Consider the following 26787-nt stretch of genomic DNA (forward strand, 5'->3'; position numbering starts at 1 on the left):
AGTCAAAGGAACCCACTGTGTGGTGGAGAAAGGAGATTTGATGGAGCATAACTGACAGCAGTTTGAATAAATGAGTTCATTCCCTGTTGATAACTAGATGAGCTGACGTTAGAGGAATCCACATCTGAGGTATTTGGAACTCACCACAAGAGCTTGCTCTTCCCGTCCTGCTTCAGATTTCTGTTCTAGATGTCTGGGTTTCCACTGGGTGGAAGTATTGGGTCTTCTCAACAGGAAGCAGGAATGGTTTGGGCACTTTTCTGAATTTAGTATAATCCAGCACCAATTAGTTGCCTTAATGCTTTCTGGAAACTCAAATGCCAGTATTTCACCCCAGGGAAAGATGGGAAAGCTTATTTCCCTATACGCCTTCTCTGCAACTGTTACCTGAATCAAATGAGTCCCTGGAGGCATGGCCAAATTAAATTTATTTACTTTTACAATGTAATGATATTAATGCCATAGAAATCTATGGGGTTGCGGGCACAACAAACATTCTTGTTCATGCTTTATTTCATTCTTCAGGTGGTATTTTAGACTGGATTAAACATCACCACTCTTCTCTTCAAAATGATCTGATCTGAGAACCTAAGATAGCAGCTAGGAGAGACAGGGCAAAAAAACACCTCCATGAAAAATACTAGATAAAAGCCAGAAAGTGACCCAGAACACCAGTTCCAGCGATGAACCAGCTGGACAAGCTCTGCTAAATCCACAGGGACTGTGCACTTGGTGAAACTGGGAGTCTGTGTTCTGAAACTAGAGAGTAAGCTGCTCAATATCTGGCAGCCACACTGCGGTGTGGGGAAACCGAGGGTTGGCGTTTGGAGGCAGACTAGTTCTTTTTTAAAAAAACCCAAAAGCGGCTGCAGATATGGCAGCGAGAACCACACAGTGAAGCGCAGCAGAACAGGCTGTGCAAACGCCTCAGTATCTGGTGTGGAATGTAGCCTTTCGTGTACCTGCTGCTAATTGTCTTGGAGCAGGGAAGGCAGAGGTGAGCCAAAAGGGGAAAAAAAACCATGCCCCTTGCAGCCATCTTCCTGATGGACTGGAACCGCTCCTGACAAGTGCCAGAGACCCAGCCCAGAGTTGCACCAAGGGACCCAGTGTGACAGGAAGTATTTCCAGCAACACACGTACACGCCACAATATCGGGTGTGGACAATAGCCTTTCATGTACCTGCAGCTAATTGTCCCGGAGCTGGGAAGGCAGAACTGTGAGAAAAGGGGGAAATTAATACACCCCATTCAGCCATCCTTTCAGCAGGCTGGGAATGCCCCTACATGGCCCAGCAGCCCAGAACTTCCCTTGAGGGACGGTGCTCACTTGTGACGTAGCACAACCTTCCCTCAGCAGAGGCCCTAAAAGGGCATGGCTTGGAAGAGGGACCCACTTGGAAATCCCAGGGACCATACGCCAATACCAAAGATGTGTGGGTCAGCGGCAGAGACAATCTGTGGCGAGACTGAAATGAAGGTTTAGACTCTTGCCACAGCCGTAAATCTCCAGGAACATCTGGGAGGTTTGATTGATAAAGCTGCCCTCTCTCCCTAACCACTCAGATACACCCCACATTCAGGGTGGACAGCACCAACAACACACCCAAACTTGGTGCACCAATTGGACCCCACAAGAATCAGACCCCCACACACCACAAAGACAAAATTGGGGAGAACTGACTGGAGGGGAATAGGTGACTTGCAGATGCCACCTGCTGGTTAGTTAGAGAAAGTGTATGCCACCAAGCTGTAGATCTGATGAATTAGAGATTCATCTTTGAATAATCCTACATAGAACCCTGTTAAGTAAATCAAATGCCAAGAGGCCAAAAAACAACAGAAAAATTTAAAGCATATGATAAAACCAGATGATATGGATAACCCAAACCCAAACACCCAAATCAAAAGATCAGAGGAGACACAGTACTTGGAGCAATTAATCAAATAACTAAAGACAAACAATGAGAGCATGGCACAGGATATAAAGGACATGAAGAAGAGCATGGCACCGGATATAAAGGACATGAAGAAGACCCTAGAAGAGCATAAAGAAGAAATTGCAAGAGTAAATAAAAAAATAGATGATCTTATGGAAATAAAAGAAACTGGTGACCAAATTAAAAAGATTCTGGATACTCACAGTACAAGACTAGTGGAAGGTGAAAAATGAATCAGCGACCTTGAAGACCACAGAATGGAAAATGAAAGAACAAAAGAAAGAATGGAGAAAAAAGTCAAAAAAATCAAAATGGACCTCAGGGATATGATAGATAAAAGAAAACATCTGAATATAAGACTCAATGATTTCCCAGAAGGGGAAGATAAGGGTAAAGGTCTAGAAAGTGTATTCAAAGAAATTGTTAGGGAAAACTTCCCAAACCTTCTACACAACATAAATACACAAAGCATAAATGCCCAGTGAACTCCAAATAGAATAAATCCAAATAAACCCACTCCAAGACATATTCTGATCAGACTGTCAAATACTGAAGAGAAGGAGCAAGTTCTGAAAGCAGCAAGAGAAAAGCAATTCACCACATACGAAGGAAACAACATAAGACTAAGTAGTGACTACTCAGCGGCCACCATGGAGGTGAGAAGGCAGTGGCATGACATATTTAAAATTCTGAGAGAGAAAAATTTCCAACCAAGAATACTTTATCCAGAAAAGCTCTCCTTCAAATTTGAGGGAGAGCTTAAATTTTTCACAGACAAACAAATGCTGAGAGATTTTGCTAATAAAAGACGTGCCCTACTTGAGCCCTACTGACAGAGAAACAAAGAAAGGAGAGAGAGAGATGGAGAAAGGATCAGTACTAAAGAAATTCAATATTGGTTCATTAAAGGACAGTAAGAGAGAGAGGGAAAAAATATATCTGAGAAACATAAACCAAAGGATAGGATGGCCGATTCAAGAAATGCCTTCACAGTAATAACATTAAATGTAAATGGATTGAACTCCCCAATTAAAAGATATAGATTGGAAGAATGGATCAAAAAATATGAACCATCAATATGTTGCATACAAGAGACTCATCTTAGACACAGGGACACAAAGAAATTGAAAGTGAAAGGATGGAAAAAATATTTCATGCAAGCTACAGCCAAAAGAAAGCAGGATTAGCAATATTAATCTCAGATAAAATAGACTTTAAATGCAAGGATGTTATGAGAGACAAAGAAGGCCGCTACATACTAATAAAAGGGGCAATTCAACAAGAGGAAATAGCAATCATAAATGTTTATGCACACAATCATGGTGCCACAAAATACATGAGACAAATACTGGCAAAACTAAAGGAAGCAAAGGATGTTTCCACAATAATTGTGGGAGACTTCAACACATCACTCTCTCCTATAGATAGATCAACCAGACAGAAGACCAATAAGGAAATTGAAAGCCTAAACAATCTGATAAATGAATTTGATTTAACAGACATATATAGAACATCACATCCCAAATCACCAGGATACACATTCTTCTCTAGTGATCACGGAACTTTCTCCAGAATAGACCATATGCTGGGACATAAAATAAGCCTCAATAAATTTAAAAAAGTTGAAATTATTCAAAGCACATTCTCTGACCACAATGGAATGCATTTAGAAATTAATAATCATCAGAGACAGAAAATTCATAAACACCCGGAGTTTAAACACCACACTCCTAAAATAAATGGTTTATAATGTAGAATGTAGGGGAACTGGCGATAGAGAGCAATTAATGAAGGGGGAACGATAACCCAGTAAGAACAGATAAGCTATCATGGGTAACTTTAACATTCTGGGAATGCCCAGGAATGACTATGGTTTGTTAATTTCTGATGGGTATGGTAGGAACAAGTTCACAGAAATGTTGCTATATTAGGTTATTTTCTTGGGGTAGAGTAGGAACATGTTGGAAGTAAAGTAGTTATTTTAGGTTAGTTGTCTTTCTTACTCCCTTGTTATGGTTTGCTTGAAATGTCTTTTTATTGTGTATCTTTTTTTTTAAAAAAATTTTTTTTGATATAGTTAATTTAAAAAAAAGACTTAATTAAGAGTTAATGATAATCAATGCAATATACGATACCGGAGTGGATCTAAGAATGGAGGAGAAAAGCTCAAAGGGGCATAAGGAAAAATTGGAACATAGAATTTAAGCTTTATATCCATATTAATTTTTCTGAATTAACTGCAGTTAAGTTAATGACAAGTGAATATCCTTGTTCATAGGAAATGTACATGGAAGTGTTATGAGTTCAAGGAGTATGATATATGCAACCTGCTCTCAAATGTTCAGAAGATGATAAATGGGTAGATAGATAATTGATAGAAAGATAATAGATACAGTTGAAAGAAAGAGAGAAGGGGGAGGAAGGGAGAGAGGAAGGAAGGAAGGAAGGAAGGAGAAAAAAAGGTACTGCAAAGGTAGCAAAATGTAAAATTGGTAGATATGGATATCTGGGGGTGGGGTGTTGGAGTTCTCTGTATGGGGTTTGTATTGTATTTGTAACTGTCCTATATGTTTGAAATTATTTCAAAATAAAAATTAAAAAAAAAGATCTGATCTTTAATATTTGCTCTCCCTGAGCTTGGATGTGGTTAAGACCAGAAAAGTGAGATTTTAGAAAGACTGTAAAGTAGAGCAAAGATCAGTATAATTCTGTGAGTAATTTTTTGAACTCTAAAGCACTCCACTCCTATCTTTTGGGAATGTCTTTAATTACTTCACACATGGTAGTTTGAAACTCAACATTGCTTGTTTCATGTCTCAGCATCAGAGTTTTAATTATAACATGTTCTTTTAGTCTCGTGAATTGTAGAAGTGAAAAAAAAAATGATGGCAAGTTTAGTGAGAAAAAAACCCTAAACGGAGCTGAAATTAAGTCATTTTCAATGTCTTATACCCAAAATCATTTTTGTAAATGCAACTGTTTTTTGCTGTCTCTAAATCCTCACCCCTCTCCCTCCACCTCCAGAGATTACCAGGAAATGATGCCTCCAGGACTTGCCAGGCAAATGCACACCTGAGACTTTTAGGGCCACAACCCCAATCCCTGTGTCTGCTTCTGATCGCAAGCTGGACAGGACCATGTCTCTGTTAGCTGCAGAGACTCCTGCTGTCCTGACACATAAAGCTAAAAACTCTGTTATTTTGGTTCCCTCTTGGTCTTTATAGGGTGGTGGCAACTCTTTGAAATCACTAAGCATATAGATTTTTTTTTCAACATTAAATTTGAAACTCCAGCAAGATGAATTTCAAACAAATAATTACTCCTATTAATGCAAAGATTGTATACCAAAGACTTCACACACCTGGTATTTTGGGACTATTAAAAATCTACCCTACTAACCATCTTTTTCAACCACAACAGGGTTGTTATTCAGTCCCACGTTTTATCTCCTGTGGGCAGTCACTTATTTTTGAAGCCTTCCTTACATCTATACTCACATACTACTAGACACTTCCGTGGAAATACCTCCTTGGTTTCTTTATGAAGACTTTATATAAACCTCTTCCATAGTATACATTTTGGGGCTTTGAATGAGTGAAAAGAAAATGGTATGATTATGTCTCTTAAAAGATTTTGCTGCAAGTCTCTGAACTAGAGTCTTGTTTTGATAAACTATGCTGCGTCCAAGTGTCCCCTGGGCACCTACCAGGTCTGGGAACATAGTGATGAGCAAGACATGCAAGATATCTGCTCTCAGGACAATGACAGGGGAGACACAAACAAACTAGTGACTCTATGACACGCAGGCAGAACTAGGGGCTATGGTGAAATAAAACAGGGAGTGTGACAGAAAAGTGAGTCAGAGTGGATGACCGGGAAAATCTCATGGAGAGGAGGCCTTGAATCTGAGATCTCAATGACATGGGAAGAATGATACAGGCAGGAGGACCAGCCAGGGCAGAGATGGGGGTGGGAAGAATTTGTAATGTGAGATGACAAGAAGGCTAGTGTAGCTTCACCACGCTGGAGGGACAGTGGTACAGGATGGGGCTGGAGCGGTCAGAAGGGGCCAGATAATGGAAACCCTTTAAGGAGTCTGAGTTCCACTCCACCTGCTGTGGGAAGCAGGAGAGTACAAGGATCTGATGGTCATTTATAAAGGATCATTCTAAATGCCCCATGAGAATGGGGTAGGGGACAAAAGTAGAAGCTGAGAGTCCAGCTAGGAGGAGAGAGGTGATGGTGGCTTGGGCTGGGAAGGTAGGAGTGGAGATGGAAAGAAGTGTGCTGGGTTTTAGGCACGGCTGTGCTTTGTGCTGAAAGAGTTTACAGGTAATAAAATTCTGTTCATATGAAGTAGGAGAGAGGAGGTTGGGGGCCTGGAAACCTAAAGAGAAAGATGACGACATGAAGAGGAAATCCTGGTGTCTTAAGAGCTCCCAGGCCATTTTGCTCGCTCTAGGGAGCTACTGTTTTCGCGAAGGGCTTTGAGAAAGAGGTGTAAGTGGAGTTTCTTCAGTCCTTGGGTGATTAGTGGGATTCAGAATGAAGCACATGAAGATCATTTTGCCACCATGAAGACTCTAATGTGTCAGGGTGAGGTCTGCAGGGTTGGGGCAGGACCCTGGGGGGTGACTGATGTCCAGGAGGAGATGGCCATGCTGACAGGAGGCCTAGTAGGGGGGTGTTTTCTAGAAGCAGAAGTCATGAGTTTGTGAGGACACACAAGAAACCTCTTAGGGGCGCCCAGAAATGCTGGAGTATCCTAATTTCTAGGAAACTAAAATCCTGTATTAACAATTGGGGATGAAGAATCATCATTTATGAGTAGTGATATTAATGTGATGTTACCTATACTCACAATCTGGGGAGTCTTGAGGGAAATTCAGGTAATTGATAGGCTAATAAATTAAGGAACAGAAGGGCCAAGCAGTCGGATAAACATGCTGAACACAAAACAGCCTGCACTGAAGTGTCAGTCACCTTTTGAGTAGCAATTTAGTTTCAACAAAACAGCCTCAACCCCCATTAAACTAATACTGTTAACTTGAATTATACTGCTTTTGTTTGTATTTAACTTATAGTTTTCTTTTATAATAATAAAAAGACATTAAGTTTAAAGACTTTATACCTCAAATTATTGTTGAACCTGTTTAAAGAGCATTATACTAGAAATAAGCCAACACAGGAATTCTGTAAGAGTTTTTTTAATTTTACAATCTTTGTATTTTACATAAGTCTGAGAAACGCTGATTAGAGCACTACATATCAGGATAGTGGCTGTGTAGGTACCCTAGAAAACATGTTCTTAGATCTAATCTATTCCTATGGGGGTGAACCCATTTTAAGTAGGACCTTTTTGATGAGGCTCTTCAGTTAACATGTGGTCCATCTGAATCTTGATGGCTCTTAATCCTATTACTGGAGTCCTTTATAAGGGGTATGAAATTCAGAGAGAGAGCAAAGCCACAGGAAGCAAGAAGCTGACATCAACAGAACCCGGAAGGGGAGAGACCAGGGGATGCAGCCATGTGCCTTGCCATGTGACAAGCTAAGAACAAGAATTGCCAGCAGACAGCCCCAGAATGCCACAGACTTCTTCTGGAAGAAAACATCGCCTTGATGACACCTTGATTTGGAATTTTTCCCCAGACTCAAATTGTGAGTGAATAATTCCCATTGTTTAACCCAACCCATTTCCCGGTATTTTCTTAGTTAGCCCAGGAAACTAAAACACTGACCATTCTATTTTTTGATAAATCTAAGTTACTTGTTATGTTTCTAAATTCAATTTGGTATAAGGCTTACTGGCAAATGCCTAGCCTTTTGGGGTACCTCAGGTAAGCCTTTCACTTATGTAGAAATGCCACTAATCTGTAACTGAATTTGGTGGTAGAAACCTATATCCTGGCCAGCAACACAATAGCAAAAACTAAAATTGCCAGTTTAGGGTAACTTGGTCACTTCCAGATTTAAAACTGTTTCTGCTGGGTCAGATCTGGGTGTCTTTCCCTTCTCCGTTCACCTCCTCTCCTTTCCCTTGGTGGTGAGCTCAGTTCTTGGGGCGGCCCATCCTGGCATCCTCCGTAATGTGGTCGCGCTCTGTTCCCAATCTTTCTGGACACAGGGAGCTCATCTCTCCTCCCCCGAACTCCGCCTCCCCCCACTCTGGGTTTGGATTTCATGCTCTGGCATCAGCTGCTGTGTCTGTAGTCATTTCCAAGGCCTTCGCTTTCAAGGTCCAGCAGTTTGTTTAGTTTTTTGTTTCTTGGCCCAACTGCAAGCTGCTCTGGTCCCTGGCTCTCTCGGCACTTCTGCTTCTCCCACCCCCCACCCCCCACCCTAGGGGTTTCAGGAACTCTTGCCTGCTTTCCTATCTGAATGGGTGCAGAACTTTCTGAGGCAAACTGGCCTATCCGTACAAACAATTAATCGTAAATATCTAAACAAGACTTTCTAACCATGAGATCTTTCAAAATCCCTAATTTCCTTTTACAGAGTTGCATCAAAGTCATGATTAAGGGAAAAGCAAATAAGAAATCTGCCTTGCTTCCAATAGTACAAGTAGCTGCCCTGGGAAAGTGGGGAGAATTTGATCCTCTCTTCTTAGATAAAGGGACAAAGTCAGAGATAAGATAGTGTTGCCTTGGGAAGAAAACATGTTTGCTGTCAGCGGTTTCCCTCCCGGGGGCCTGGCTGGCCTTTGGGGATTCGATGCCCTGGACTGGGCCAGGGTTGGGTGATGTGTTTTCTGGCCCCGTGAGCTTTGGGTATAAAACACATAGCTCTGGAAATTAAGAACTGCCAAATACCACTACCTCCACATCGAATCACTGCCCTGTAGTGTGTGGGCTGTGTATTTAAACCCAAGTTAATGGTTTAAAACAAAATAGAGAAGAAAAGCTGATAGATAAGAATTTCACTACAATTTCTGAATGTTCTTCAATGCAGATTAGCGGAAGAGTTTTGAATGGTGACAATCTAGATTTCTAACATCAGTTTGAAGTTTAAAATTTAAGTTAAAAGAAGTTTTGTATGGAGACAAACCAATCCAGAATTTTTGAGGGGGAAGGATTTGGGGAGGGGCTTGTTTTCATCTTGGGCTGTCTTGATGGAATAAATGTAGGGTCTGGTGGAGAGGCCTGAATTGCTGTTTTGGCCTCTGAAATAGATTTACCTTGTAACTTCAAGCAAATCACATTATTGGGTCTGTGTCTTAAATGAATCAAGGACTTACCCTTGAAGTTGTATTAAGTGATAAAGCAGAAACACACTGTCCAAGTGGAGCGACTCACAAGGGCAGGGCTAAGGAAGGAGCCAATCTGACTCTGTGCTGCTGAAGCTGCTGTTGACAGCCACGGGAAGGGCAGAGGCCCCTAAGACTGTCCGGCCTCGCTCTCTCCTTTGGCAGATGAGGAGCCCAGAGAGGTGAAAATAAGTTACTGGAGCCACATGGTCAGTGAATTGAGTCCAGAATTCAGGTCTTGTGGTTACTGCAGTGCTTTCACTTTCTCCAGTGTCTACTTGTGAATACAAAGTGTATTTGATGGTTAAATGTGAGGCGAGTGTGCTCACAGGACTCTTGGTAGCACTCCAGGCTCTACGTCCTCGAGAACAGAGGGAAGATGAAAGGGAATTTCTCCAGTGAGGCAGGAAATGGCAGCTTTTGGCTTGAATTCTGTTCCAGGCTCGTGTTCCCAGGAACGGGCCACATCAGGAGCCCTGGGGTTGCAGAAGGGGAGCTAAGGGGTGTCCGTGCTCCTTGTGACGACTGCGGAGGGCAGAGGGGAGGCTCTGAAGAGGCAAAGTGGGGTGGAGTGGAGGAGCTGCGGCCCCTGAGGCACAGAGGGCTTCAAAACAGGGCACCGCAGCACGTCACACGTCCTTTTTCTGGGTGTTCTGAAGGGTTTCTTTGAGGGAGGCAACCATTACATGTGAAGCCTGTAATTACACAGCAGCTGATTATAAAACACAGTACTCTCTAAGCCAGGAAGCCTCGATCCCCAGACTCCAAGTGATGGTAGATGGATGTAGGTATCCAAGCCAGGGAGCTCAGACTCAAGTGATGGTAGATGGAGGTGGGTAAAGCGGTGTCCCTGAAAGTGAGTGAGAGAAAGCAGTGGTGGGGGAGAGGGGCCAGCCAGCAGGAGAGGAGAAGAGAAAGGGGTCCTGACTGAGAGGACCCTTGGCTGACTTGAGGGGCAGGTAGAGATTCAGGACAGGCTGTGTGATCCCCGGGCTAGAGGCCGAAGATTCCGCCTTCTAGGCCAGAGCCATGCTGGGGTTTGGGAGAAGCAGCCAGAATGGAGTCAAACCGAAGCCTTACCTAGTGAGCTCCCAGGGTGCTGGCTGCTCTGAAAGGGCCTCTGGCTGGGAGTTCCAAATGACTCACCTCTGAGATCCAGCCCCTGGAGCCCTAAAAGGCCTGGACTTTATGATAAGCAATAATAACAAATAATATTTACTAAGCGTGTCCATGGATATGAAAATGTGCTAAATGCTCTTTTTCGTGTTCTGTTTCATTTGATTATCACAACAGCCTCTCAGTTAGGTATTATTATCCCCGTTTTGCAGATGAGTAAATTGAGGTTTAGAGATGTTAAAATAAGCAGTCTAAGATCACCCAGCTAATAAGAAAACAGAGATTCCAATCCAATTCCGAATCCAAATTCATATTTTTAACCATTATGCTATGCTGCCTTCCACCAGGCATATTGCAGTCTCGGGGGAGGAAGCAGAAGCTTACTCATTCCCAAGAGGTCGGTGGCCATGTGTAATAGCAGGGTCTACGTTCTGGATTCTCCAAGGCTGGGCTGGGCAGAGGTGGGCTGAGGTGTGTGGGGACGCCTCACACTTGGAGCCGGGTTTTAGAATCGGGACTTGGCTCATTCTTCGAGTTACATCAACTCCATGATTTTTTTGAGTGAACCTGCCCATTCCAAGTTCAAAATCAGATGTCAGAAACTCTGACAGATTGAGGAGGAGACAAGCAAAAAGGAGGAGGACCGACCAGGGGGAGGAAGTAGCAGGCAAGAGTGCTTCCAAATGGCCTCAGGGCAACATTTCTCTCCCCGCAACCCTGGCCACATGGAAGTCAGTGGACAGAATTGGACCACCCAGGAGTCTAGCTCCACCACAGATTTCATTTGTTCCCACAGAAAGAGGCCAAGTAACGTAGAGAAGGTGTGTGCATATGGTGAGTGCAGGTGGGGATGCAGAATCCAGGGTTGCGGTCTCCATAGGCAGTTGGACTGAGCAGGCAGGGGCTGGAGCAGGTGGGACGGGTCTATGGATCCATGAGATTGTTGCTGTCAGGAGGAAGCATAGATGCGTTTCAGGAATGTTAGCCAGGATTAGCCCTTAGGACTATAAGGTAGGGGGTTCTGGTGTTGTGTTCTGGCTCCTGGCCCAACTCTGCAGTCCTCAGAGCCACCACCATACCCGACAGCCCACTGGTCCCTGCACAGAACCTGTCCGCTCCCTTGCTCCCTTGGGCTGGCATGCTCTGCTCTGCGTGGGTGGAAAACCTGGCCAAGAGAGGGCCGTGGGGAGCCACGAGCACCCAGGCTGACTGCTGTAGAGGCCTGGATCCCCTGGGGTGGCCGAATGACACGGATTCTTCGGCTACCCTGGATTCTGATTCAGTAGCCTGGGTGGAGGCTGATAGTCTGTAGTTTTGACATTGCCCATGTGATACCAATGCAATAGGTTCACAGCCAAAATTTGGGAACTGCTCCCTAACATATTCAGTATCTTCTAATCAGTTCCCTAAACCAGGATGGAAAATATGATTGCAAGAAGAATAAATGCTTTTTTAGGAAAATAGACACACAATTATGAGTACATAAAAAATATGCCCATTTCAAAGAATTATAATACAGCAAATAGCTATGAAAAATGCCTCAAGTTGAAAACCAAAGCGTCACCAGCAGCTTGGAAGCCTGTTATGTGCCCATCTCATCTCCTAACTCACCCCCTCCCCAGAGGGAAGCTTAATCCCGAAGTTTGTGAGAATCATCTCCTTTCTTCCTTTTAAAGTTTAACACATCTGTTTTAATCCCTAAATAATACATTATTTAACTCATGTTGACTTTGAATTTTTAATTAAAGGAATTAACAGTTACATTTGTAAGACTCATTTGTGCAAAGCATGAATGTAGTTTGTTACACACATTTATTTATCTCTTTTGTTGATGGACATTTAGGAAGCTTGCAGGTTTTCATTTGCTTTTTTGTTGTTTTTTCTATTAGGAACAATGCTGATATGAATATTCTTGTACCTGGAGAAGTTTGCAAGATTTTTTTCTAGGTTAGATACCCAGGAGTAGAACTGCTGAAGTCTTAGTGTTTACCCAATAAGCACTAACCATTAAAAAGAAAAAGAATAAGAATAAGAAAATAATAATAATAATAATAATATAAGGAGGAGGAGGGAGGACTGATCAATTTGATCACATCAAAATTAAGAACTTTTAATGGTAGTGAAAAGGCAAATGAAGCACTGGGATAAGATATTTGCAATATATATAACTGACAAAATAATATCTAGACTATGCAAAGGACATGAATCAATAAGAAAAAGACAGGCAACCTAGTAGAAAAAATGGGTAAAATCCACATGCACTTCACAAATAAGGAAATACAGAAGACCACTAAAAATATTAAAACATGATCAACCTCATTAATTATCAAGACAATCCAAATTAAAGCCATGAGGAGTTGCCATGATATAGCTTCTGGATTGGTCAAAATTTAAGAATCTGTCCAAACCAAGTGTCGCTGAGGTTGTAGGACAACAGGAAAGCTCATTCATTGCGAAGTAAATTGGTATAATTACTTTAGGAAAACTCTGATATTATCTAAGTAATTCTCTCGAAGCTCTGGTGTGGGGGGATGGGTTGGAGAATGCAGAGTAATCCAAGAAGATGTGTCTAATCGTTGATGTGAGACTATAAGGGGGCGCTTGTGGAAGTTAAGCTGTTGCCTGGGTGTAGCTGTGGCCTCTGTGGGTTCACATCCAGGCATCTGGGGGCAGGGGGATGTCTGGGGCCACTAGGCATGAGCAGGACCAGCCGTCTGGAAGAAGAGCTGGACATAGAGCAGAGGAGACTGAGGCCAACCTGGAAACTACAGTCACCTTATCTCATCTCAAACACCTTCAGAGAATAACAACTGCTGCTTCACTTTTGCTTCCCAAGTCTCATCCAAGTTCCACTTTTGGCCGACTCTAATCTGGGCATATGGGAGAGGGGGATTCTGGGGAACGTAGCTTCTATCTGTATTAGCTTCTATTGCCGCTGTTACAAATTAGCAAAAATTTAGAGGCTTAAAACAATGCAAATGTATTATCTTATAGTTCTGGAGCGCTGACATTTGAAAAGGGCTCACTGAGCTAAAATCAAGGTATTGGCTCTAGGGGGGAATCTGTTTCCTTGCCCTTTCCAGCTTCTAGAGATTGCCTGGAATCCTTGGCTCACGGCTCGTTCCTCCATCTTCAAAAAGCATCACTCTGATCTCTGCATCCATCCTCACATTCTCTGACTCTGACCCTCCAACCTCCTTCCTATAAGGATCCTCAGGAGTGCACTGGGACCACCCAGATACTCAGGATATTCTTCCCATTGCAAGATCCTTACCTTGACCACATCAGCTAAGCCCCTTTTGCCATGTAAGGAACAGTCACAGGTTCTAGGGATTAGGACATGGACATCTTTGGGAATTCATTATTCTGCCTTCACACCATCGTAATCAAGTTGACAACAGCACAATCTAGCCACCTTCCTCCACGTAACTAGAGGCTTTTTCACTGGATGTTTCTCAGCTTGATCACCTAGGTTCTCACACAGTATATGGTTCTCTACTTTCAGGAGTGAGTTTTGTTGTAATCTATGGGTTCTCTGGCTCATAAGTTCTCTCTGGACTTGACTTTCTCTCTCAGGCTCTGCTGCTATCTCATGTTTTGGGCATATCCACCCGTATTCTGGAGTGGTGGGAATTCCTTTTCACCTAATTTTGTTAAGATGTCCTCATTGTTTCCTTTCATGATCCTAGTTGCTATGTCTGGTTTTTACTATTTCAGGAGATTAAATAACTCAGTTGCAACCACATTTTTGCTGTCTGAATGATCTGCACTCCTACCATGATTTTGAACCAATGGGTAGAGCAGCATTTTTAAACTGAAGTTAGAAAAAAGATACTATGATAAAGAGTAATAAAGATTTTCAAGAGACCCTATAGAGGATTTCCTAGCCAATCTCTTCCCAAATCATCCCCTAAAACATAACTCAGTGGTAAACTTCAAAACTGAGTAACTATTTATACTACTAGAAATAAAATCTTTTATGAGGGTGATATGGCCAAGACATCCTCCATTATGGTCAGAAATGAAATTGCAAATGTTTGGGTCAAAATATTTTCTCAGCTAAACTATCAGTTACAAATACCTATTTTAAAGATTCTCAAAGAAAGTAGCTTGATTTTTTAATGAAATTCCAAAAGAGACCTCAGACTGTGAACCACTGAAGGAATCCCTGGGACCACCTACCTCAAAACTTCTGCTTACAACGTAGACACACACACACACACACACACACACACACACACACACACACACACACATAAAACCTTTGAACTGTTTGCCTAGCATGTGACTATCTTTGCAGTTATAATTTTCAAATATTTATTTCTCTACTGTTTTATGGAGCATTCAATCTCTAGCAGAAAATATTCTTCAAACAAAACTTATTCATTGCATTTGGGCAATCCACAGACCACTTGGAAAGCCTTCAAAACTATGAAGGATTATATTGTCAACAAATGTGATGAGCAAGATTGGTATTAATTCTTCTTGGAATGATTGGTAGAATTCACCTGGGTAGACATCGAGTCCTGGGCTTTTCGTTGTTCAATCTCTTTACTTATAATTGGTCTGTTGAGGTCTTCTATTTCCTTTACAGTCAGTATAGGTTGTTCATGTGTTTATAGGAATTTGTCTATTTCATGTAAGTTGTCTAATTTGTTGGCAAACAGTTGTTCAAAGTATCATCTAATGATCCTTTACCACTTTTCTTAAAAGAAAATCTTATGGCAAAGCTGAAAATCTAAATCAGATAAAAGTAGAACTCCAATTGATGAGGGGAGTGAGGTGGGACACAGAACACTGCGGAAGGGCAAGCTACAGGAGCAGGCTTTGGGAACCAGCGGTTAAAAGGAAAGCGCACAGTGGCTGGCAGATCCTTGCTGGGTGGGTCCTGCACTACTCACCTCATTCCTCACTGGGAAGGCCTCAGACTCACACTTGTACTGCCCAGGGGTCAGGCCCTGAGATAACAGGACTAAGGTGGACACCAAAATGTCAATTACTTGGTTCCCAATGAGAAAAAATGGACTGGACTATTTACACACTTCCCCTGAAGTCAAGCTACATGGCAAACTAAATCATACTCAGAAACCACTTTATTAATTTAGAGTGAGAAATCATGGTCACAGATCTGGAAATATTCAATTTCTGTGTCATTAACATTCTCTTTCCCTGTGGACACACATATATGACAGGATATAATCAGAAGTTTTGGTTGAAATGCATGGAATCAATACAAGGGGAACTTAAAGGAATCAAATCTTTAATTGCATCAGGCTAAAACTTCCTGATATTTCTATCTTCTAAATTAATGAACTTCAAACTTTGTTGATTGTGCACTCCAATCAGAGAAAGAAAATTGGAACCCACCTCCCCAATATATGTACATTTATTAATAAATTATGTACATGTTCTACTGATACTTTGAATATTAAATATTAATAAAATTTAAAAAAATAAATGAAAATAGAATTTGTAGTATTTTCTTCCCTCAATAGAGTATTTAAATTACCTTTCCATGAAAGAAATGAATTCCATATGCATAAATTTCCTATGTGTGGATCTTCTTTTGATGGGAAGTAAAATTCAAAACATTCTACCAAATGCAGAAAGTCTTTGGTGATAACTTTTCTCAGGTGGACGTCATCTTCTACCTCACCAATAACTGGTGTCATCGCAATCTGTGTAAAGTCTATGATTCCAAGTTCCTAACTCCTATGTTTGCCTTTTGATCTCATCTGTCATTGAAAAACATGGCTGCCTTCCTTCCTAGTGTGGAAGTATTGTGATCATTAAAAACATTTAAGGCAACAAGCAAATAAGGAAGTCTGGCTGTCCATTTCACATCTATAAAAAGTTGGGGCTAAGCTGGTTTCTTATCTTGCAAAAAGACTGTAAGTTCATTTATAGTTCAAACAGTGTCGACACGCTTTCCCCTTAACCACTATCATACTTTATCAGGTAGTAATGACTGTTTCTGATCAGCATCCATATTAACACATAATAAAGAGCATGATATCTCTTGAACATATTGGCCTTGATGTCATTTACAGTTTTTGCTATAACACTAAACACACTGCTTAGTTCAGCTGACTTTTTTTTTTTTTTAACAAAACTTTCTTTATGAACAAAGCAGTGGACTGATTTTTGGTGCAAACTCTTTGATCTGGGTAACTGCTCCAGAAAGCCTTCCTCTCATTGGAGTTATGCCACCAGGGCGTATTCCTACCTGAAACTTAAACTCCCCATCACATTTGTTGACAATATAATCCTTTACAGTTCTTTTACAGTTCAGGGCTAGTTGGTTTTCTGATATGAAGTTGATAAACATGATTTTTCCTTGATATCATCATGTTCAAATATCATATATATGAAAAGAATTACCATGTTAGCAATATCTGTGTATTCATCAAATGGAAAAGTACTTTGCTAACTACATTTGTTCTTAGAGCTGCTCTTTGACAGCAGTAAGCAGCTCTTGAATGCATTGCTCTGTGGTGTAATTAGACAGTGTTACTTGAGTTAACTTCTTTGCTGCAAATTCATCCAGCATTTCCAAGCAAACATTTCTGATGCAAGTTTTCACAACTGTCTTAGCAATCTCATATTACAGCTTTAGTCTTAACAACATGGTGCTAATTTATAAGAAGCACGTAAAGCACTCATATTTAAATGAGAAGTACTGAACATTTGCTTTTATTAGCTGTATGATGCTCTCAATCTTTTGATTTTGAAACGATTTTTAATGTATTGTATGTGAATGTCACTTATGTTTGGGTGGTTTCATTGCCTCATTAGCCAGTTCTCTGCAAATCACACAGTGCTTTGAGTACTCTATCTTCAATACTGCTACAAACTCCATAGGAATTATATTTTAGAGCAAAACTAGTGAAACTATATTAGCTTCTCTGGTTTTCATTTCTTCAAAATCACTTCTATCTTCATCCACTGGTTTATGACTACTACCACATTCAACAAATGTTTTCTTGACAAGAAAATGACATATTGTTGGATTCTAAGAAATTTGTGTTGTCTATATTTTCCAAATTTTCTACAATGTACATGCAGTTCTTTTCTTTTTTTCTTTTTTATAGGGGTTGTGTAACTCTTACCACAAACTGGCTTTAGAATATTCCATCACCCTATAAAGATCCCTCATACAAAGGCCTCATTATAGTCAATCTCCACTCCCACCTCCAGCCCTAGGCAACCACTAATCTACTTTCTGGCTTTATAGATTTGCCTTTTCTGGACATTTCATACAAATGGAACCAGGCAATATGTGATCTTTTGCCTTTGGCTTCTTTGTAAGACCCTGATTTTACTTATCATTTGTAGTCCAGCGACTATGCATCCTCATTATTTCTCTAATCTTTTAATGCACTCCATGTAGAAAATAGGAAAATATAGATAAGCAAAAAGCAAAAGAGCTTCACTTTTCTAATAAATCTCCCCTCTCTCATAGATTTCACTAAAGTTGGGCATCCTCTGGAGTATGTATTTCTTATATCAGAAAACAAAATTTACTTCTTAGAAAAAGAAGTCCAGGGGAGCTTATTTCACCATCTATCAATTGTGGTTAAAGATAAATAACACAAATTTAACTTCCCTAATCTAGTAATAAAATTAAGCTATAAATTTAAAAATCAGCTTGATTTAAAAGTAAAATGGTCATAAAATAACAAATTAAAATACCCGATGCTTATATTTTCTCAAAACTTTATACCTTCTTGACTTATCGCTTCCACCTGTTGACGTGGGTCCTGCTGCCACATCTAGTGCTCAGCTCGTACCTCCTCTGATGCAGCACATGGGCGTGACAACACCCGAACGGGCCTCCACTCTGTTCAAATAGAAGATGCCACAGACCACGGGCTCGGATGTTTCAGCAAAGTCAAATTGACATAAATGTGTCTAAACTGTTGCTCTCAATTTCTGTACTTAGCTCATCACTGGGGAAGCGAAGGGGCAGCGTTCCGCAGGCCCTATTTTGCACAGCAGTGCTCGACAGGGTTTCAGAGTCCCTCACTCTGGGAAAAGCAGATCACTACTAGATGTTCTCGTATCTGGCTGGATATTTCTGAAAGGCACCAACTCTCCCTCCCCACGGGAGTCGGGGATGCGTGGCGGGTACGAAGGAGAAACTTGCTGTCTGGCTTATTCCATCAGCTTCTTTCTCCCTTCTCTTTCTTACACTTCCCTGGAGCTAGAAGGGAAAGACTTCCTCTTACTTCTTTTTTAATTTCCGATATAGAGTTTTACAGTCCTATTTGGATTTTTGTGTGTTAAAGGAGATAGAGGAATTTATAAAAGCTCTCTCTCTGTCTCTGAACAATACTTGGGTTTCAAGCTTAGAGTCTTGCTACAAAATCTGACTTGGACTAACTAAAGCTGTTATTCAAAATGCCAACCTTTTTTCCACTTTGCATTCCGGCTGTCACAATCTTAATCCCAGAGTCAGATGGTGCCTCAGGCTAAGGAGAAAGGCATGTGTCCCCAAAACGTTAAGTAGACCAGCAATTAGCATTTTTTCGGAGGCTCCCTTTTGTCAGTTGACTCCTACAGAGGCCACGCGATCGACTCTGCAGAGCCTGCCTTCCGTTTTAACAGCACCAGCCACGCCGCGGGGCAGCTTGCTGCTCTCGGAGGGCTCTGTCATCATCAGTGTTTCCCTCTAATGCTCCCAGCCACAGTAGTTCTGGGCTTTGCTCTTTAATCTCTTCCTGCCCATTGCCACAAGGGACCGTCTTACCCACCGCAGAAGTCTCCAGTTCATGAACGGTCTATGTTCTGACAGTCTGTAAGTGTAGCATTTGAATCTCAGGACTCATTTTTCTATAGAAAGAATATTATAAGTGTTTTTTCGGTCTCCAGGTCAACCCACAAAAGCCCATTCACTCCCTAGTACAGGTAATGAATTTTCCCTTTGCTCCTTCTATATATCATAGGATTATGGAATGTCAGCGCGGAAATGGATTTTGGAACACCATACTGGTAACAGTTGTTTTCCACTGTGTTCTAGTGCAAATGCCCCACCTTCCACCTATATTAAACAGTGAGTACAGGGCTGTGGTCTAGCCTGGAAACCCAGTGACCCTTTATTTACAACACTGTAGATCAAACAGTCTTAAAACAGGAATGGTCTCACCACAGAGAACTTCCCCCTTGGCTAAATTTTATTTATGTGCTTTGAGGCGCACTGCCAGCATCAGGTCTCTGCCATTGACGTCCCTAAATCTGCATGCATAGACGTGGCCAAGACATATGCACCTTAAATCAGTGTGATTATGGAAGCGACTCTGGGGAAAAACCAAAGGACTTAGCTGTGGGAGAGGAAGCAGAAGGGTACACCTCTTGGCGTTTAATGAGTCAAGCACACTTCCATTTTGGGATCCCTTATATTTCCTGTTCTCTCTCTGAAATGCTTTTCCCCCAATATCTGCAGAGCTCACTCTCTCCTTTCATCAGTCTTTGCTCAACCATCCCCACCCAGAGAGGTCTTTGGTGACTGTTCTGTCAACCAGCATCTCCTGGCACACTTTTGTCTCCTCCTGCTTACTTTTTCTCCCTAGCACTTTTCATTGGCTTATTTGTTAGACTCTGGGCCCCTCCTGCTCATATAAACTTCATGAATCTAGGACATTGTCTCTTTTGTCTCCTGCCCTCCCATCACTGTCTATCTGTCACAGGAGTTTGGGAAGCACATTTCTGAGTGCAAGAATGAAGTGAGCACTGTGCTACTTTATTTAATATTCAAAGCTTCTTTGAGGTAGGTTTCTTTCCTTCTTTTTTAATTTTGTAGCAGATGAGTGGGAAAATACTCTTAGTTTTTTTTTAACACTTAGTTTTAAAAGCAACTTTAACAATACAATTTTGTGATTTTTATATGCATTATATCAGTTTGTAAATACATTAGAATCCTAGTGAAATCTTACATTCTCTGGAGAAGAAATTTGAATTAAAAAAAATTCTCAGACTATGGATATTTAAAAAAAAGGGAAAGGGTTGTAAGGAAATACTTCAAGGACAAGTTTTAGCTGACTGGATTCCATTCAAGTCAATAAATCTCCAGTGAATACTCACTGTGTGCTGGTGTGGACAGAGTTGAAGTTCCTTCAGTTCCTTTTGGAGACGTCGTCTCCTCATATTGTGAAAAAATAATATGTAAGCATCTTTGATTCATCCATTCACTCATTCAACAAGCACGACTTCTGCCCTTGAGGAGTTCTTTTCTTGAAATAGAGGCAGCTTTGTAAAAAATGATTGTTAGCACAGTGAGATAATAATCATAGAGACTGGACAAAGTGCTGTGAGAGTACATGGAACTGTGTGTTTATCACTCTTTATCCTTGGATATGATCAAGGTTGCATATCAGACTCTCTAAGGATCTTCCTGGACTTGCAGCCTTAAATATAGACGTATATATAGATTGGCAAACCCAGTGCATCTGTACAATGAAATGCAGGCATCAGAACCTCCAAGGATGGGGACCGTACAACCACAAGAAAAGCGGAGCCAACTGGGGACCCAGAATGAAAGTCTAGAGACAACGTCTGGCTGGCATCCGGAGCAGTGTTGCAATATTTTGTGATGTAGTAGAAATGAGAAAGAGTTTAGAAACGGATGAACACTTGGACTCAGACGTGGCTCTCACTTGGCTGGGTAACCTCGGCCGTGGTATCTACTATTGCACAGTCTCTCCATTTTACAGGGGTGGGGAAAGTAGCTGGCACAGTTTGACACTTAGCATGTGCTTGAAAAATGCCCTCAAGCGATAGCTATCTTGTTCTGCTAGCAGTGAGCTCAGTTTTACACAGATTATTTAATCCACAAAATAACTTTATAATTTAAAAATTATTATTCACATTGACAGACAAGAAGACCGAGGATGAGAGAAGTCACGTAGCTACTAAATGGTTTATCTATATTCAACCCATTTTTATCCTTTGTCAAAGTCAGTACTCTTACTCTATACATTATAGTATGCATAGTTAAATAATTCTATCTTAATTCCATCTGATTCCTTCTTTAAGTATCTTAAGGATCTCATGATATAAAATTAAAATGTGCATACATGGATCTCTATTTATCAGTGAAGTACTGGGCTATCAACAAATTGTCTTTCCCTCACTAAACCCCAATTTTCATTGTTGTGAAAATTCTTCATGATTTTCTTTCCTGCCAGTAGATGGCGCTGCTGATTGCTAAAAGAGACAATAACGGCACCACCTGGATCTTTCCCTGGACTTTTTTTTAAACCTGGTGAAAAGGAAGTAACCCTTCCAATGAAGGGTTGAAATGAAAGGTTTGTAAGGTTTGTAACTGCTATGTAATTGAGCTGGACACGTATACGATCCGTGTGCATTTTTTTGTTTGTTTGTTTTGACTCTATGGGAAATTTCCTGGATTATTTGTAAAATTCCTTTACTAGGATTTAAACAAAATACAGTAAATTTAATTATCCAGTAAAGCAATAAGCAATAAATTTACAGTTCGTCATTGGACAGATTTTATTTTCTGCACCATAATTTCAGAAAAGGTGAATGTTAAGACAACCATGAATTTATTTTATATATATATATATATATATATATATATATATATATATATATATGGCTTCCTGAGGGTAGAATAGAGGGACATGGTGGTAGACATGAAAGCCAAAAGAAAAAGATAATGCTATGACCTTTGAGTAAATTACTTAACGTCTCAGGACATAAGTTTCCTCATCTGTAAAACTGAAATATTTCTTGCCCAATTTGCGGGCCTTTTGCAAGGATCAAATGCAGAAACATAGAATAAACACCTCAAGGATTGTAATGTACTGTACAAATAAGCCTTTCTTCATCTTTGCCAGACATTCAACCCAACCTTCTATAGCTATGACCATAGCACAATGAAAACTGAAATGCAGATTGAAACTCTTGAGAGTTTGACTTCCTTGTTTGTCCAAGAACAATTTAGTAAATTTTGGTATATTAGATTCATGTAAGTAAAGAGACTAAGGTATTTTCAACCACACAAGGCATGTTTGGTTTAATATTGTTTCCCAGAAAGTTAAAGAAAAGGACCCTTGAATCCAAAGCATGTAAGTTAATCGAGCAGCCCCCCTTCCTACCCTGACTGCTTTCCCTGTCCTCTCCTCGGAGTGCACCTGTGTGTGGAGGGGGCATGGAGCAAGGTGCCGGCATCCAGCAGGCTTTGCTGAGTATACTTGGGCTGTGCAGATGGTTGTAACCCCAAAGAAGCCCCTTGGGAAGCTCTCCCTTGACTTTCCCAAGAGGAGTCCCTCTGCTTTTCTTTCCACAAAGGATTCCCAAATATTTGCTGTGGGGTTTTTCCGTGTGTGCTTCAGGAGCCTGTGACCACCTAGGGCTGGTCACTCTGCCCTGAGCTGGTGCCCTGAGTGGGAAACCACCCTCCACACCAGCAGCCCTAGGGATCCAGATGCAGCTTCTCAATTCCTGCCCACAGGGACCCGTTTCCAAGCTCTACTCTTTGCTCCAGGCTTTGGGAACCCAAGGCATCCTCACTACAGCTTGTCAGTGATAGGCCGGCTTCTAGAAGCACAGGGAACAGATTCCTGAACCCTACCCTTACCTCCTGCTTTTACTCTACCAACCTCTGGAAAGTCGGAGAAACACTTCCTCACCTTCAATCCCTGCCTGGCCTCGATCAGGGGCCTCCAGCATATGCTCCAGGGAACATCCCCTATAGCCTTGTCACCTTTATGATTATAGAGTTGCTTGTGTGATTATTTGTTTAATTTCTGCTTTCTCACCATACTGTCAGTTCAGACAGGATGCTACACAATTCTGTCTTCTTTAACTATGTTCTTGTAGCCAGCACAGGGCTTGGCACAAAGAAAGTGCTCAAGCAAAGAGCTGTTGAGTGAATACAAAAATGATTGGGTTTAGCCTTCTTTGGAAAGGGCTGGCAGGCATCAAAGGGTTAACCCAACCTACCTACCGACCAAGCACCCAGACCCACATGCCTTTATGCCATTTCTAATTTCTCAAGCTTTTCAAGCTGGGAGTGGAGACTTGTGGCATGGAGAGGAGGGTTTCCAGTTGGGAGAGACAGGGTTTGTGGGTCTGCAGGGGCCACGTATGCTTTAAACTCGCCAGAGCCCATCCTGCTGAACCAGCCTGAGCTCCTTCAGCCGTCTGTGGGGATGGGGCTGGCATGGAACCTGATCCTAAATAAAGGTCTGTTCTAGCAGGAAGCAAATAATGTCCCTCCCTTGACGGAGGTGTTTCCTTCTTCAAGAAGTTACAAAGAGCTCTTTTCAGAAAGCCCAGGGGCGGGGAGTGGTGTGTGGCCGCGCTGCCGTCTGCCCTGTGCAGAGCCAGGCAGGTTCTGGTTCCAGGCGCCTCCTCTCCTGGAAGAGGCACACGGCCAGGCCCTGAACTGGATGGCTTGACCTCTCTGAGTCTCAGATGGTCACCTGCTTCAGAAGCACCTCTGAAGGCCCCAGGGTCACTGTGAGGTGGGCCCTTCTTGGCCTCCAGGATGCAGCAGTCTGCTGTTTTCTTTCTACTTCACACTCCCCTTGTTGGAGCCTTTTCCTCCTTCCAGTCTCGGAGCCTGTGCTGAGGCTTCTCTTCTTCAACCACACTCGCTCCCCTGGCGAGTGCATCTAGTCTCATGGCTTTAAATCCCCCTGGTGTGCTGATCCCACATGCTTAGTTCCAGCTCTGGCTTCTCCTCTGAGCTCCAGGTGTCTACATCACCTGCTGACTCCACGTCTCGGCGTGGAAGGGTCCCCCACACCAAATGGATTTAAGGCAGGACCCCGGATCCCGTCCTCCCCACTCCTGATGTGCCTTTCCCTTCGTCTTCCCCACCACACAGTCAGGGCTCAGTTCCCAAACCTTGGAGTCATCTTTACTCCTCGCTTTCCTTCACTCCCACCTCTAATCCACAGCAAGGCCTGTTCGCTCTGTCTTCAAAATTCATCCCTCCTCTTACCTCTTCTCACCACCCCCAGGTCAGATGCCCTAAGCCTGCCTCTAGACCAAGCCCCTCCGTCTCCCTGGACCATAACGATAGTCTCCTGGCTTATCTCTGGCTCCCACCCCTGTCCCTCTATAGCCATTCTCCATACAGCAAGCCAGGGTGATTTTTTTAAATAGACTTGATTTTTTAGAACAGTTTTAGATTTACAGAAAAATTGCAATGATGGCACAGAGAGTTCCCACATACTCAGCATCCAGTTTCCCCATTATTAACATCTTCTATCAGTATGTACATCTGTCGTAATTAATAAACCAATGTTGAAGCATTAGTATGAACTAAAGTCTATAATTTATTCAGATTTCCTTCATTTTTACTTCATGTCCTTTTTTGGTTCCACAATCCCATCTAGGACACCACAGTATGGGAAGTTTTCATGGCTTTAGGCTCCTCTTGGCTGAGGCTGTTCCTCCAACATTCCTTGACTTTGATGGATTTTGAGGATTACTGGTCAGGAATTTTGTAGGATGCCCCACTATTGGAAACACTCTGCTGGTTTTCTTATAATTAGACTGAGGTCATAGTTTCTGGGGAAGAAGGTCACATCGGTAAAGTGCCATTCTCGTCACATCCTACCAAGGGTAGACTCTCAACAGCCTTATCACTGCTGATGTGGATCCTGATCCCCTAAGACGGTGTGTGTCAGGTTTCTCCACTGTAAGGTTACTCTTTTCCCCCTCTCCATACTGTGCTCTTTGGAAGGAAGTCACTACCCATAAGCCACACTTAAGGAATGAGAAGTCATGCTCTCCTTTCTTTAGGGCAGAGTGGCTACGTAAGTTACTTGGAATTCTTCTGCACAGGAGATTTGTCTCTTCTCCCCCGTTTATTGATTTATTTCTTCACTTATTTATATCAGTATGAACTCATGAATATTTACTTTCTATGTTGGGTTATCATCCAATACCCCCTTGTTAACTTTCTCGCTCAACTTTAAAGAGCCATTAGGGGCTCTTTCAGTTGGTTCCTTTGCTCCTTTGACATATCCCTGTCAGTTTGTGTGTGTGTGTGTGTGTGTGTGTGTGTGTGTGTGTGTGTGTTTTAGCATTTCCTTATTTTCTGGCACTACAAGATGCTCCAGGCTTTCAGAGTGATCTTTAAACTATCAGATCATGTCATCCTATTCTCAGAGGCCTCCAGGGGCTACCCTTACCCATAAAATGAATTCAAACTCCACACCACGCTCAGCAGGCTCCACCAGCTCTGGCTGCTGCTTATCTTTCTGAATTCCTCTTATAACTCTGCTCCAGCCACGCTGGCCTTCTTGGCATTTCTCAGACATGGAAGCTTGTTCCCACCTCACGTTTGCACTTGCCATGTCCACTCTCCGGAGTGCTTGTCCCCCAGGTCTGCATGAGGTCTTTCTCTTTCTTGAGAGGCTTCAATGTCACACCCTGGCTTTGTTTTTGTCCTAGCACTGGGGACAACCCTGTTGGTCAGAGTTCTTAGGTGAAAGCATGAGAAACTCTGCCTGGTTTAAATAGAAGAGGAGTTTATTTACAGGCTGCTTGGGCAGGCTCTGCGGCTCACAACCAAGAGCGATGCTACGAATCACACCAGTTGGTAGAATTCTGCTGTCCCAGCTGCCGCAGGTCATGTCCCCAACACCGCTGTCCAGGACCCTAGCTCTGTGGCACCACACTGCTACCAGTGCCCTGGAGTCTCCCTCTCACTCCAGCTGCCACCACCTGTGAGGATGTTTGGCAGGAGTCGTGTCCTCAAATCACTGGCTCCTAATGCAAAGCATGGGCTGTGTGTGTCTAGTGGCGCCTCTGTGGCCACATGCCTTGGCTCATTCTATAAGGAAAACTGATAAAAACAGTATCTGGATTTTCAGTTTCTTTGTAGAGGGATGTGGGCTCTGCATCCCCACAAGACTCCATGAGGTAAGGGGTCTCCAAACACAGGATGGAGAATGATAAAAAGAATGATAAATGGAGACTATACTAGGTGATTTGATATGCTTCCGTGCTTATTTATTTGTTACTTTCTTGCCCACTAGAATATAAGCTTCATGAGGTTAGGAACTTCGTCTTTTTCCTTCTGTAGTCAAGAGTCCAAAACAGGGAGCACACAGAGGTGGCCCTTGAGAAATAATTGCAGAAATATTTGAAATATTTGAGAAATATCTCCCTCCCCTGACCCCTCAGGCAAAAGCAAGCAGTTCAGTCTGAGGTGGCCTGCCAGGAAGAAAGCAGACAGGTGGGCCAGGCCAGGTGTGCTGCACCAGCGGTGGGAAGTCAGGAGCCACACAGGAGGGTCCCCGGAATTCCAGGGAGGGTTTACACCTACTCAGGGGTAAGGGGCCAGAGCATGAGCAAACTGGATGGCCGAGCCAATGAGAATGCTCCATCCTGCCAGCAGCAACCTGAACTTGAAGCCAGGGGGTGTAGAGTCCCAGGAATTAGGGCTCCTTTTAGCCACCCTGTGCCTCGGAGCCTGATGGGAAGTGGGGAGTGAGGGAGCAATGA

At 42.4% G+C, this 26787-nt stretch overlaps 1 pseudogene; it reads right to left on the minus strand.

The window, feature by feature from the left end:
• The window catches only part of LOC119512111, a 41607-nt pseudogene extending 15973 nt beyond the window's left edge, over window positions 1-25634 (minus strand).
• Window positions 25635-26787: the final 1153 nt, after the last annotated feature.

Source organism: Choloepus didactylus, chromosome 17, assembly GCF_015220235.1.
Source record: "Choloepus didactylus isolate mChoDid1 chromosome 17, mChoDid1.pri, whole genome shotgun sequence".
Taxonomy (NCBI): domain Eukaryota; kingdom Metazoa; phylum Chordata; class Mammalia; order Pilosa; family Megalonychidae; genus Choloepus; species Choloepus didactylus.